This window comes from Papio anubis, chromosome 10 (genome assembly GCF_008728515.1).
Source record: "Papio anubis isolate 15944 chromosome 10, Panubis1.0, whole genome shotgun sequence".
NCBI lineage: Eukaryota > Metazoa > Chordata > Mammalia > Primates > Cercopithecidae > Papio > Papio anubis.
Window position 1 is genome coordinate 97,109,661 of NC_044985.1, and position 14,037 is coordinate 97,123,697.

Sequence of the window (14,037 nt, forward strand, 5' to 3'; positions counted from 1 at the left end):
CATAAAGAAAACCATAATTACATGACAATTAATATTAAGGAAAAGTTAAGGTGATTTACTAAGGGGCCTTTATTTCACTTTCAAAATTTACTTCTATAAAAGGTCAAAGAGTACCCAGCTTTTGTGAAGACCCATTTAGTTTTAGACTTTCAGAAACAAACACTGTGAAAATAAAGATAATAATGAGGGTCACAAAATTTCATGCTTTAGTGTTTAAGTAATTGCTTGTTAAATTAAGAAGGTATTTTTTTCTGGATATGGATATACTGCTTTCTTTTTTGGCTAAGATAATGAAAATTTTTCTCTAATCTGGTTGAATTCCATTTTGGCAGTCTAACAATTATTCCAATATAAAATTTAGTGGGTTAAATAAATTCATTTATAAACAATTGAAGATAATGGAATATTTGCTAATTATATAACTACTATTATCAGAAATTACTTTGATTCAGTTGTGCACGTAAGAAAAATATATGACAAAGATGGCCTACTCCAATGCAGGTAAACAAGAAAATGTGTATATGATTTACTTTGCCAGATGGTAACAGAATAATCCACTGAACTCGTTATTAAGTGATCATTCAAAAATACTTAAAACTGTTCAGTTAATAAAATTATTTTACCATGGATATTCACTTCAAAATATTTTTGAGCATACTATTAGATAATATTCATATCATATTGAAAATGGAGTTTTGGGGCAGTAATTTTATAGCACTATAAGAATATCTGTACTTTAATGTTGCATAATTGAATTGTAGACTTTGATGTGCTGGTTTCCTGAAATGGAGAAGTTAGATAGTCATTGTACCATTTTATTAAGACAAAGCATGTGCAAATTGTTTTCTTTATGATGTACACATTTAAATAGAATGTTCCACTGAGTAACTCTTAACTTCGTTGTACTTGAAACAGAATGTCTGTTTGCTGTGTTTTTTTAAAACACAAAGATGCTCTACTAATGTGATGAGGAAATATTATATAGTTTAAAATATTAGTTGCTTATATGAATATTTTAAACTTTATTCTTTAGTACAACTTTTATTTTCCATTTATTAAGCAGATGGGCAGCAGGAAGGTCATAATAGGAGAGGCACCACCATGAAATGAATTTAAATTTTTTTACTGAATAGACTTCATTGTGCAAACAGAAAGCAAGTCCCTGAAAACCAATTTAATGGTCAGAAAAACTTTAAGGTCTGATACTTCAGTCAATTCCTATGCTTTGTTTCCTGGGATGAGCACAAATAGGCTTCTAATGTATATTTAAAAAGTGAGTTGATGCAATGCTGCACATTTATGGTTCTGTTTAAGAAATTTTGCAGCATTATTTCTTAAAGTATTTTTAACATGTTGTGGGTTTACATTTCACATAAGATAAAAATAAGCTCATTTACATAATTCAAGTGACTGAAATTAAGACAATGTAGTATACTCAAAATAGATATTCACAAAATTTTAAATTCATTTTTTAAAAGATACACAATGTTACTAATAATCACATACCCTAATATTTTTGGTCAATTAGAGGATATTTACTTACTGGCACACTGCTTGTAGGAAGATAAATTTACTGCTTAGAAGAATTGTGTGTGTCTCTTTTACTATACTAAATAGTAATATTATGAAATGATGATAATGATTATGAGTACAGAAACATTTATTGAGTAATTTAGTATTTTCGATGTGCAAGACAATATGTAAGCCACTTTACTAAAATATTTAATTGAATATGCTTTGAAGCTCATTATATGTCCATTGTGGAGGTGCTAAATTTGATATTTACAGAGGTTATGTAGATTAACAAGGTCACATTGCTATGAATAATTTCCTATATTGAATATGATATTATTATCATACTAGCATTGCTCCAGTGAAGTACCTGGATCTGTTAGCTGATTATAAAGACATAATATTGGATTTTTATCTACTGTTCTAAAACAAATATGGTATTTTTTTTAGATAAACTGATTCAACTTGACATGCTTTAGAGCTAACTTGTTTTGATAGCCCTATCAGGATATTCTGTACAATTCTTTTTTAAAAATATGGGGTTAAAATAAATGTTCAAAGATCTTGTTCATTATTCTTTTTGCAAATTATTTGAACAGATCCATTGATCCTTTTTCAGAACAATTGATCTCTTCTACACACAGCCTTTCTCCATACTTCTAATTGAAAATGGAATCATTTTCTAAATGAGAATTCAAGTGAGGTTCTTGTGCTTTCACAACAAAGTGTCAACTCAATCATTTATTTATTTTCCATTCACTCTACTTAAATTCTCTCCTCCTCTTCACTTAGTACTCGGTAAGGATGATGCCAAACAGTCTGCCATCTCAGGGAGATGGCAGAGAGTTTCTGTCTTTTTAGTCCATCTTCACTAGGGAGGTCTTGTGTACCTGAGCCTTAGGAATGAGGACTTTTCCTGTCTCTTTGTCTGTCCTCTGTGTTGTGGCCAAACTCTGCCTTCTATCTGTAGTTGGTCTTTGTAGGAGTTTCATACTACTACCTCAGAAGTAGGATACTTCTACTTGCTGTGAGAGAATATTAGGCCTAAGATGGTTACCTGTTGATTGGTTTGGCTGTGTCGCAACCCAGATCTCGTCTTGAATTCCCACATGTTGAGAGAGGGACCTGGTGGGAGGTAATTGAATCATGGGGGCAGGTCTTTCCCATGCTCTTCTCCTGATAGTGAATAAGTCTCATGAGATCTGATGGTTTTAGAAAGGGGAGTTTCCCTGCACAAGCTCTCTTTTTTTTTTGCCTGCCACCATCCATATAAGATGTGATTTGCTCTTTTTTGCCTTGCACCATGATAGTGAGGCCTCCCCAGCCAAGTGGAACTGTAAGTCCATTAAACCTCTTTTTCTTCCCAATCTCAGGTATGTCTTTATCAGCACTGTGAAAATGGACTAGTACAGTAAATTGGTACCAGTAGAGTGGGCATTGCTGAAAAGATACCAGAAAATGTGGAAGTGACTTTGGAACTGGGTAACAGGCAGAGGTTGGAACAGTTTGGAGAGCTCAGAAGCAGACAGGAAAATGTGGGAAAGTTTGGAAAGAGACTTGTTGAATGGCTTTGCCCAAAATGCTGATAATGATATGGACAAAGAAATCCAGGCTGAGCTGATCTCAGGTGGAGATGAGGAACTTGCTGGGAACTGGAGCAAAGGTGACTCTTGTTACGTTTTAGCAAAGAGACTGGTGGTATTTTTCCCCTGTCCTAGAGATTTGTGGAACTTTACACTTGAGAGAGATGATTTAGGTTATCATCTGGTACAAGAAATTTCTAAGCATCAAAGCATTCAGGAGGTGACTTGGGTGCTGTTAAAGGCATTCAGTTTTAAAAGGGAAATAGAGCATAAAAGTTTGGAAAATTTGCAGCTTGATGATGTGATAGAGAAGAAAATCCCATTTTCTGTGGAGAAATTCAAGCCAGCTGCAGAAATTTGCATAAGTAATGAGGAGCTGAATGTTAATCACCAAGACAATGGGGAAAATGTCTCCAGGGCATGTCAGAGACCTTTGTGACAGCCCCTGCCATCACAAGCCCAGAGGTTTAGGAGGAAAAAATAGTTTTATGGGCTGGGCTTAGGGTCCCTCTGCTGTGTGCATTCTAGTGAGTTGGTGCCCTACATTCCAGCTGCTCCAGCCATGACTAAAAGGGGCCAAGGTACAGCTCAGGCTGTTGCTTTAGAAGATTGAAGCCCGAAGTCTTGGCAGCTTCCATGTGGTGTTGAGCCTGCAGGTGCATAGAAGTCAAAAATTGAGGTGTGTGACCTCTGCCTAGATTTTAGAGATGTATGGAAACTCCTGGATGCCCAGGCAGAAGTTTGCTGCAGGGGTGGGGCTCTCATGGAGAATCTCTGCTAGGGCAATGCGGAAGGGAAATATGGGGTGGGAGCCCCCACACAGAGTCCCTACTGGAGCATTGCCTAGTGGAGCTGTGAGAAGAGGGCCACTGTCCTTCATACCCCAGAATGTTAGATCCACCGACAGCTTGCACTGTGCACCTGGAAAAGCCACAGACACTAAACACCAGCCATTGAAAGCACCCAGGAAGGAGGGTGTACCTTGTAAAGCCACAGGTGTAGAGCTGTCCAAGACCACAGGAGCCCACTTCTTATGTCAGCGTGACCTGAATGTGAGACATGGAGTCAAAGGAGATCATTTTGGAGCTTTAAGATTTGACTACCCTGCTGGATTTTGCACTTGCATGGGGCCTGTAGTCCCTTTGTTTGGGTCAATTTTTCCCATTTGGAATGGGTGTATTTACCCAATGCCTGTAGCCCCATTTGTATCTAGGAAGTAACTAACTTGCTTTTGATTTTACAAGCTCATAGATGGAAGGGACTTGCCTTGTCTCAGATAAGACTTTGGACTGTGGACTTTTGAGTTAAGGCTGAAAAGAGTTAAGACTTTGGGGGACTGTTGGGAAGGCATTATTGTGTTTTCAATGTGAAAATATGAGATTTGAGAGGGGCCAAGTGTGCAATATGGTTGGCCCACTCAAATCCCATCTTGAATTCCCTTGTGTTGTGGGAGGGACCTGGTGGGAGGTAATTGAATCATGGGGGCAGGTCTTTCTGGTGCTGTTCTTGTGATAGTAAATAAGTCTCATGAGATCTGATGGTTTTAAAAAGGGAGTTTGGGAGGCTGAGGCAGGAGAATGGCATGAACCTGGGAGGCGGAGCTTGCAGTGAGCCAAGATCGTGCCACTGCACTCCAGCCTGGGTGACAGAGCGAGACTCCGTCTCAAAATAAATAAGTAAATAAAAATAATAAAAAATAAAAATAAAAAGGAGAGTTTACCTGCACAAGCTCACTTTTTTTGCCTGCTGCCATCCACGTGAGATGTGATTTGCTCCTCCTTGCCTTCCTCCATGATTGTGAGGCCTCCCCTGCCATGTGGAACTGTAAGTCCATTAAACCTCTTTTTCTTCCTAGTCTCAAGTATGTCTTTATGCGCAGTGTGAAAATGAACTAATACAGCTGTCCATCTGCCAGGGGTAGAGAGTTTTTCTTTTACTTTTCCTTCACTTGCAAAGTATCTTTGCCTGTGCCTGTGTGTTGCCCTTTCCCCAGGGGCCTCAGAAGTAGGCACTGGTTTGTGCCTTTTCTGCAGCACCCCTGGGTCCTGAAGCCCCCATTCCAGGCCTAAGCTCCCACATAACATTTCTAGACACTTTCTGGGATAAAAGGGACCCCACTGCCTTGAAGGGAAGAATCTGATCTTGGCAGGATTTACCTTCATAAGAATGTCTTATGTAATGATAAAGCAGTCAATTCAGCAAGAGGATATAACAGTTGTAAATACATATGCACCCAACACTGGAGCACCCAGATATATAAAGCAAATATTATTAGAGCTAAAGAGAGAGATGGATCGCAATACAGTAATAGCTGGAGACTTCCAACACCCCACTTTCAGTATTGGACAGGTATTCCAGACAGAAAATCAACAAACATCAGACTTAGTCTGCACCATAGAACAAATGGACTTAATAGATATTTCTATTCTCAATGACAGACTATATGTTAGGTTACAGAACAAGTTTTAAAACATTCAAAAATTGAAATAATATCAAACATCTTCTTAGACCACAATGGAATAAAACTATAAATCAACAAGAAGAGGAATTTTGGAAACCATACGAACACATAGAAATTTAACAATATGCTCCTGAATGACCAGTGGATCAATGAAGAAATTAAGAAGAAAACTGAAAAATGTCTTGAAACAAATGATAATGGAAACACAACATACCATAATCTATGGGATACAGTGAAAGCAATACTAAGAGGGAAATTTATAGGCACTTATATAAGTGCCTACATCAAAAAAGAAGAAAAACTTCAAATAAATTACCTAATGATTCATCTTAAAAAGCTAGCAAAGCAAGAGCAAACTTAACCGAAAATTAGTACAAGAAAAGAAATAAAAAGGAACAGAGTAGAAATAAATGAATTTGAAATGAAGAAAGCAATACAAACGTCAAGGAAACAAAAAATGTTATTCTTTTGAAAAGATAAAATCAACAAATCATTAGGCAGATTAAAGCAGAAAAAAAAGGAAAAGACCCAAATAAATAAAATCAGATGGAAAAAGAAGCATTACAACTGGGACTGCAGAATTTCAAAGGATCATCAGTGGCTACTATGACCAACTACCTGCCAATAAATTGGAAAATCCAGGGGAAATGGGTAAATTCCTAGACAGGTGCAAGCAACCAAGATTAAACCATGAAGAAATCCAAAATATTAAAGACCAATAACAATGAACCAGATTGAAGCTGTAATATGAAGTCTCCCAGTAAACAAAATAACAGGACATGCTGGCTTCACTGCTAAATTGTACCAAACATTTGAAGAACTAACACTAGTGCTACTCAAACAATTCTGAAAAATACAGGAAAAGGGTATCTTTCCAAACTCATCTACAAGGCCCATATTACCCTGATACCCAAACCAAAGACACATCTAAAAACAAAACTACAGGCCAGTATCTCTGATGTTGACTCAAAAATCAGCAAAAATGCCAGCCAACTGAATTCAACAATGTATTAAAAAGATAATTCATCATGACCAAATGGGATTTATTCCAGGTATGCAAGGATGAGTCAACATATGCAAATTAATCAATGTGATATGTTACATCAAAATAATGAAGAATAAAAACCATATGTTCATTTCAATTAATGCCGAGAAAAATGTAATACAATTCAACATCCCTTTATGATAAAAACTCTCAAAAAATTTGGTATAGAAGGAACATACCTCAACACAATAAACACTATATGTGTCATACCACAGTGTCATACTGGATAGGGAAAACTTAAAATCCTTTCCTCTAAGATCTGAAACATGAAAAGGATGCCCATTGTCACCACTATTATTCAATGTAGTAGTGGAAGTCCCAGCAATCAGACAAGAGAAGGAAATAAATGGCATATAATTGGAAAGGAAAAAGTCAAATTATCCTTGTTTGCAGATGATATAATCTTATATTTGGAAAAACCTGAAGTATCCACCAAAAAAAAAAAAAAAATGATGAGAACTGATAAATTCAGCAAGGTTTCAGGATACAACATCAACATACAAAAATCAGTAACATTTCTATATGCCAAGAGTGAAGAATCTGAAAAAGAAATTAGAAAGTAATCCAACTTACAATAGCCATAAATAAAATTAGAAAGTAACTTAAGCAAAGAAATGAAATACCTCTACAATGAAAACTATAAAACACTGATGAAAGAAATTGAAGAGGACACGACAACAGGGAAAGACATTCCATGTTCATGGGTTCTAAGAATCAGTATTGTTAAAATGTCCATACTACCCTAAGCAACCTACAAATTTAGTGTGACCCCTGTCAAAATACCCATGACATTCTTCACAGAAATAGAAAAAACAATCCTAAAATGTATATGGAATCACAAAAGATCCAGAATAGCCAAAGCTATCCTAAGCAAAAAGAACAAAACTGGATCACATTACTTGACTTTAAATTATACTACAGAAATATAGTAACCAAAACAACATGGTACTGACATAAAAAAATAGCCAAAGCTATCCTAAGCAAAAAGAACAAAACCGGATCACATTACTTGACTTTAAATTATACTACAGAAATATAGTAACCAAAACAACATTGTACTGACATAAAACCAAACACATAGACCAATGGAACAGAATAGAGAACCAGAAACAAAACCACACACCTACAGCGAATACATTTTTGACAGATGTGCCAAGAACATACACTGTGGAAAAGACAGTCTCTTCAATAAATGGTGCTGGAAAAACTGACTGGATATCTATATGAAGAAGAATCAAACTAGAACAATATGTCTCATCATACGCAAAAAATCAAATAAAAATGAAACTCCTAAGAGAAAATTAAAAGAGACTCTCAATGACATTGGTCTAGGCAGAAATTTCTTGAGTAGTACCCTACAAGCACAGGCATCCAAAGCAAATAATGGACAAATGGGATCACATCAAGTTAAAAAGCTTCTGCATAGAAAAGGGAATAAGCAACAAAGTGAAGAGATAAACCCATAGAATGGGAGAAAATATTTGCAAATGACTCATCTGATAAGGTATTAATTACCAGAATATATAAGAAACTCTATAGGAAAAAAATGTAATACTCCAATTAAAAAATGGATAAAAATTTGAACAGACTTTTCTCAAAAGAAGACATACAAATGGCAAACAGGTACATGAAAAGGTGCTCAACATCATTGATCGTCAGAGAAATGTCAGTCAAAACTACGATGAGCTGTCATCTCACCACAGTTAAAATGGCTTTTATCCAAAAGGCAGGTAATAATTAATGCTGGCAAGGATATGGAGAAAAGGGAACCCTTGTACACTGTTGGTGGGAATGTAAATTAGTACAACCACTGTGAAGAACAGTTCACAGTTCCTCAAAAAACTAAAAATAGATCTACCATATGATCCAGCAATCTCACTGCTGGGTATGTACCCAAAAGAAAGGAAATCAGTATATCAAAGAGATACCTGCACTCCCATGTTTGTTGCAGCACTGTTCACAATAGCCAGGATTTGAAAGCAACCTAAGTGTCCATCAGCAGATGAATGGATAAAGGAAATGTGGTACATATATGTAATGGAGAACTATTCAGCTGTAAAAAAGAATGAGATTCTGTCATTTGCAACATGGTGGAACTGAAGGTCATTATGTTAACCCAGGCATGGAAAGACAAGTTTCACATGTTCTCATTTATCTGTGGGATCTGAAAATCAAAACACTTGAACTAATGGAGATAGAGAGTAGAAGGATGGTTGCCAGAGGCTGGGGAAGGGTAGTGGGTGGGTGTGGGTGAGGCAGGGATGGTTAATGGGTACAGAAAAAAATAGAAAATGAATAAGACCTAGTATTTGTTAGCACAACAGGGTTATTGTAGTCATAACTTAATTGTACATTTAAAAATAACTAAAAGTAAAATTAGATTTTTTGTAACAGGATAAATGCCTGAGGGGATGAATACTCTGTTTTCCATGATTTTTACACATGCATGCCTGTTTCAAATTATCTCATGTACCCCATAAATATATACATCTACTATGTACCTGCAAAAATTTTAAAAAGTAATAATTAAAAATTATATTTTCATTTAGCAATATAGATAAATGGTTAAAACTAGAAGTTTGTAGTATTTTGGAAGAGATGGAAGTATGCAAATAACAAGACAATTCAAAAAGGGTTGTCACAAGCATAATGAACTGTTCCCAAAGAATCTCATAATGAACTTGAGAAAATTACATCCCTGTCTACAATCTAAAAATTGAAAGATCTATTTTGAATATAGGCTTTATTGTCATTGAGATGCAAAACTGTCCTAAATTGCACTATCTTTTTTGTTAAAGTGTATATATGTAACTCCTACACTAACACTAAAAAATACACTATAAATAGTTAAAGGAAAATAACCATTAATTTTTGTTTTTACAATAGAGACATCTTGACCAGAAGCAATGCAATGACAAGCAAATTAGAAAAATTAGATAACAAGCACTTCATTCAATATCATTATCTATATTATTTCTCAACTTATGTTGTCAACTTATATTATTTGTCAAATTATATTCTTGATATACACACATGGGTTAAAATCAGGAAAGAATACATTGTTTATCTAATCATTAGTATATTCCTCAGATGATTTTTCAAGACTGAATGTTCGAATCAATCATTGCTTGCACATATAAGATTGTTGGCATGAAAATGAGGTTGAGGTTTAGGTGGAGAAAGTTCACCATGAGTATTGTGAGTCACCTGAATGTTGTTTATTTACACGTAATGAAATCTACAAAATTGGCAGTAAAATAAATAACAGTAGAGGTCATTTTTAAAAAATAGGGTGTACTGGGAGGTGGGGAGAAAGAAACGTAGAGGGCGGGAGCAGCCAAGTTGACCAAATAGGAACAGCTCCATTCTGCGGCTCCCACCAAGAAGGATGAAAAGAGCAAGTGAATTCTGCATCTTCAATTGAGGTACCAAGCTTCTCTCACTGGGACTGACTAGGTGGTTGGTGCAACCCAGGGAAAGCAAGGAAAAGCATCAAGGGCCCACCCAAGAGCTGCATGGGCAAAGGAAGCTTTCTCCCTGGGCCAAAGGAGGTGGTGCAGGATTGTGCTACCCATCCCTGAAAACCATGCTTTTCTCATGGATCCTTGCAACCCACAGATCAGGAGTTCCCCTTGCAAGCCCACGCTACCAGGGCCTTGCGTCCCAAGCACAGAACTGTAAAGACATGGCAGCTGCTTGGGTGGCTGGCCATTTGAGCAGGCACCAAGACACAGAGTATTTGCATACTCCAGCTCTGGGAACTCCCATGAGGCAGTATATCTGTCCACTCCTGTGGGAAGGGGGCTGAAGCCAGGGAGCCAAGTGGCCTCGCTTCCACAGAACCCCACAAGCTAAAACACACTGGCTTGGAATCCCTGCCGGCCAACACAGCAGGCCAGAAACTGCCTAAGAAGACTTAATTCCCAGGGCAGGAGGGGCGGCCACCATCACTGCGGCTCCAGTTGGCCATTGTCCCCTGCTGTAGGTGCCAGTGAGACTGGGTGGTCAGGACTAGGAGCAATTCCCCACAGCGCAGCACAGCAGCTGTGTCAGTTCATGGCTAGACTGCTTCCTTAAGTGGAACCCTGATCCATTTCTTATCACTGAGACAGGCCTCTCTGTGGGAATTTCAGCATCCCTAGATAGGAGTTCATGAACAGAACTTTGATATCCCTGAGAGGAGTCACTAGGAGAAGGGGCAGCTGTGATATAATGGATCCGTGGTCTTCGTCTTTTCTGCCTGCTGGCTCTGGAGAGTCAGGGGAGCCCAGATGAGGGTGCAGCACACCTCCTCCACCAAGGGGCAGCCAGACTGCTCGTTTAAGCAGGTCCCTGATCCCACTCCTCCTGACTAGATGAGACTGCCCAACAGGAGTCCCCAGATACCTCATACAGGAGAATACCAGCTGGCATCAGGTTGGTGCCCCTCTGGGATACAGCTCCCAGAGGTAGGAGCTGGCTGCCATCTGTGCTGGTCTGTAGCCTCTGCTGGTGATACCTCCAGGGGTGGGAGGGGCCCAGGCAAATAGGGTCTCGAGTGGACCCCCAGCAAACTGCAACAGCCCTACAGAAGAGGGGCCTGACTGCTAAAAGAAAAACAGAAAACAACAACATCAATGAAAAGGACCCCACAAAAAACCCATACAAAGGTCAGCAACCTCAAGATCAAAGGTGGATAAATTCATGACGATGAGAAAGAATCAACACAAAAATGCTGAAAACTGAAAAAGCCAGAGTGTCTCTTCCCTCCAAATGATGGCAATATGTCTCCAGCAAGGCACAGAACTGGGCTGAGGCTGAGATAGATGAATTGACAGAAGTAGGCTTCAGAAGACGGGCAATAATGAACTTCACTGAGCTAAAGAATTATGTTCTAACTCATTGCAAAGAAGCTAAGAACCATGATAAAAAACATTACAGGAGCTGTTTACCAAAATAACTAGTATAGAGAGGAATATAAATGACCTGATCGAGCTGAAAAACACAACACAAGAACTTCACAATGCAATAACAAGCATCAATAGCCAAAGAGACCAAGCAGAAGTAAGGGTATCAGAGCTTAAAGACTATCTTGCTGAAATAAGGCAGACAAGAGTAGAGGAAAAAAATAATGAAAAGGAATGAACAAAACCTCTGAGAACTGTGCGATTATGTTAAAAAATCAAACCTATGACTGATAGGAGTACCCGAAAGAGACAGAGAGAATGGAACCAAGTTGGAAAACACACTTCAGGATATCATCCAGAACCTCCTCAACCTAGCAAGACAGGCCAGTGTTCAAATTCAGGAAACCCAGATAACCCCAGTAAGATACTCCATGAGAAGATCAAGCAAAAGACACATAATCGTCAGATTCTCCAGGGCCAAAATGAAGGAAAAAATGTTAAGGGCAGCCAGAGAGAAAGGCCAGGTCACCTATAAAGGGAAGCCCATCAGACAGCAGATCTCTTCAGACACCATACAAGCCAGAAGAGAGTGGAGGCCAATATTTGACTTTCTTAAAATAATTTCCAACCTAGAATTTAGTATCTGGTCAAACTCAGCTTCATAAATGAAGGAGAAATAAAATGATTTTCAGACAAGCAAATGCTGAGGGAATTCATCACCACCAGGCCTGCCTTGCAAGCACTCCTGAAGGAAGCACTAAATATGGAAAGGAAAAACCATTACCAGCCACTACAAAAACATACTGAAGTACACAGACCAGTGACAATATGAGGCAACTACATAAACAAGTCTGCAAAATATAACCAGCTAGTATTATGATGACAGGATCAAATTGATGCATAACAATATTAACCTTAAATGTAAATAGGCTAAATGCCCCAATTAAAAGATGCAGAGTGGCAGGCTGGATAGAGTCAAGATTCATTGGTGTGCTGTATTCAAGAGACCCATCTCACATGCAAAGACACACATAGACTCAATCCCATTACTGGGTACATACCCAAAGGAATATAAATCATTCTGTTACAAAGACACATGCATGTGTATGTTCATTGCAGCAGTATTTACAATCACAAAGACATGCAGTCAACCCAGATGCCCATCAATGATAGACCAGATAAAGAAAATGTGGTACTTATACACCATGAAATACTATACAGTCATAAAAAGGAATGGGATCATGTCCTTTGTAGGGACATGGATGGAGTTGGAAGCCATTATCTCAGCAAACTAACAGTAACAGAAAACCAAACACTGCGTGTTCTCACTTGTAAGTGGGAGCTGAACAGTCAAAACACATGGACACAGGAAAGGGAACCACACACACTGGGGCCTGTTGGGGGGTGGGAGGTGTGGTTGGGGGCGGTGGAGTATTAGGAAAAATAGCAAATGTATGCTGGGCTTAATACCTAGGTGATGGGTTGATAGGTGCAGTAAACCACCATGGCACACGTTTACCTATGTAACAAACCTTCAGAACTTGCACCTGTGCCCCAGAACTTAAAATTTTAAAAAAAGAAAAGAAGAAGAAAGAAACTTGGAAGAATGGATCCGAGACCTTGCACCATATGCCTCATGTAATTTGATCTTGCATCAAGAAGTCACTGATCTTGACTTATGCTTCATTGAGAGCCTTACTTTATCTCATAAATATCTTTGGTAGCATCCCATACACTGCTCCTCAGTGATTGGCTGTTCTGACACCACTTAAAGAAGAAATCTGTTCATGTGCATTTATTTTATGTGAATCACAATTTTGAAATAGTTGTGACCCAGAAAAGTAGATTTCTTCTGTTTCAAGCCTAATGTGAGGTAGCAGTCCATTTTTCAGAATAGAAATGTGACAGTCTCAATGCTGTAGTACTTTGTCAGTTATCTGAGGTTGAGAACTACTTTTTCATTATAAATTATATTTCACATTATTATATTGAAACTACTATATTATGGAGGTAAGTGAAACCTTCTTATTAAATTTTCACATAGAACCTGGGCTTAGAAAGAATGCTTTCGCTTGCCTTATGCCAGAGGTTTGCAGAAGATGTATCAAGTTGAAAAATTTTTCTGTATTACAGCACTGATATTGAAGACCATTCTCATCAAGCTATGAATTATGTAATAATCAGATCCACTGATGACATATATTTATTTAATATATACCATAAAATCTTGGTTTTTTAGAATTTATATGCTTTCTTTTCCCAAATATCAGAACTGAATAATCTAGTATATTCTCTTTAACTTTACATTCTAGGAAGTTCAGAGTTAAATTCCATAAAGTCTTTATTTTTAATAATTTTGAATTATCATGTTTCATATATTTCAATTTTCCAAGCCAAACAAGTTCTCTTTGGAAGTAAATGGTTTATACTATGGACATGTTCTGGCAGCATACCTTTAATTTCCACTTACTTAGATGAAATGTAGATGAATCATATTTTTGGAACTACAGGTTTTGCCCTTTCATCCTTCACCCCCAAACCTAATATGAC

The 14,037-nt window shown here is 37.8% G+C and overlaps 1 protein-coding gene across 8 annotated transcripts in view; it reads left to right on the forward strand.

Annotated features, from left to right (window-relative positions):
* SPAG16 (sperm associated antigen 16) overlaps positions 1-14,037 on the forward strand; it is a 1,155,561-nt gene that overhangs the window by 50,689 nt on the left and 1,090,835 nt on the right. The gene's annotated exons all lie outside the window — the stretch shown is intronic.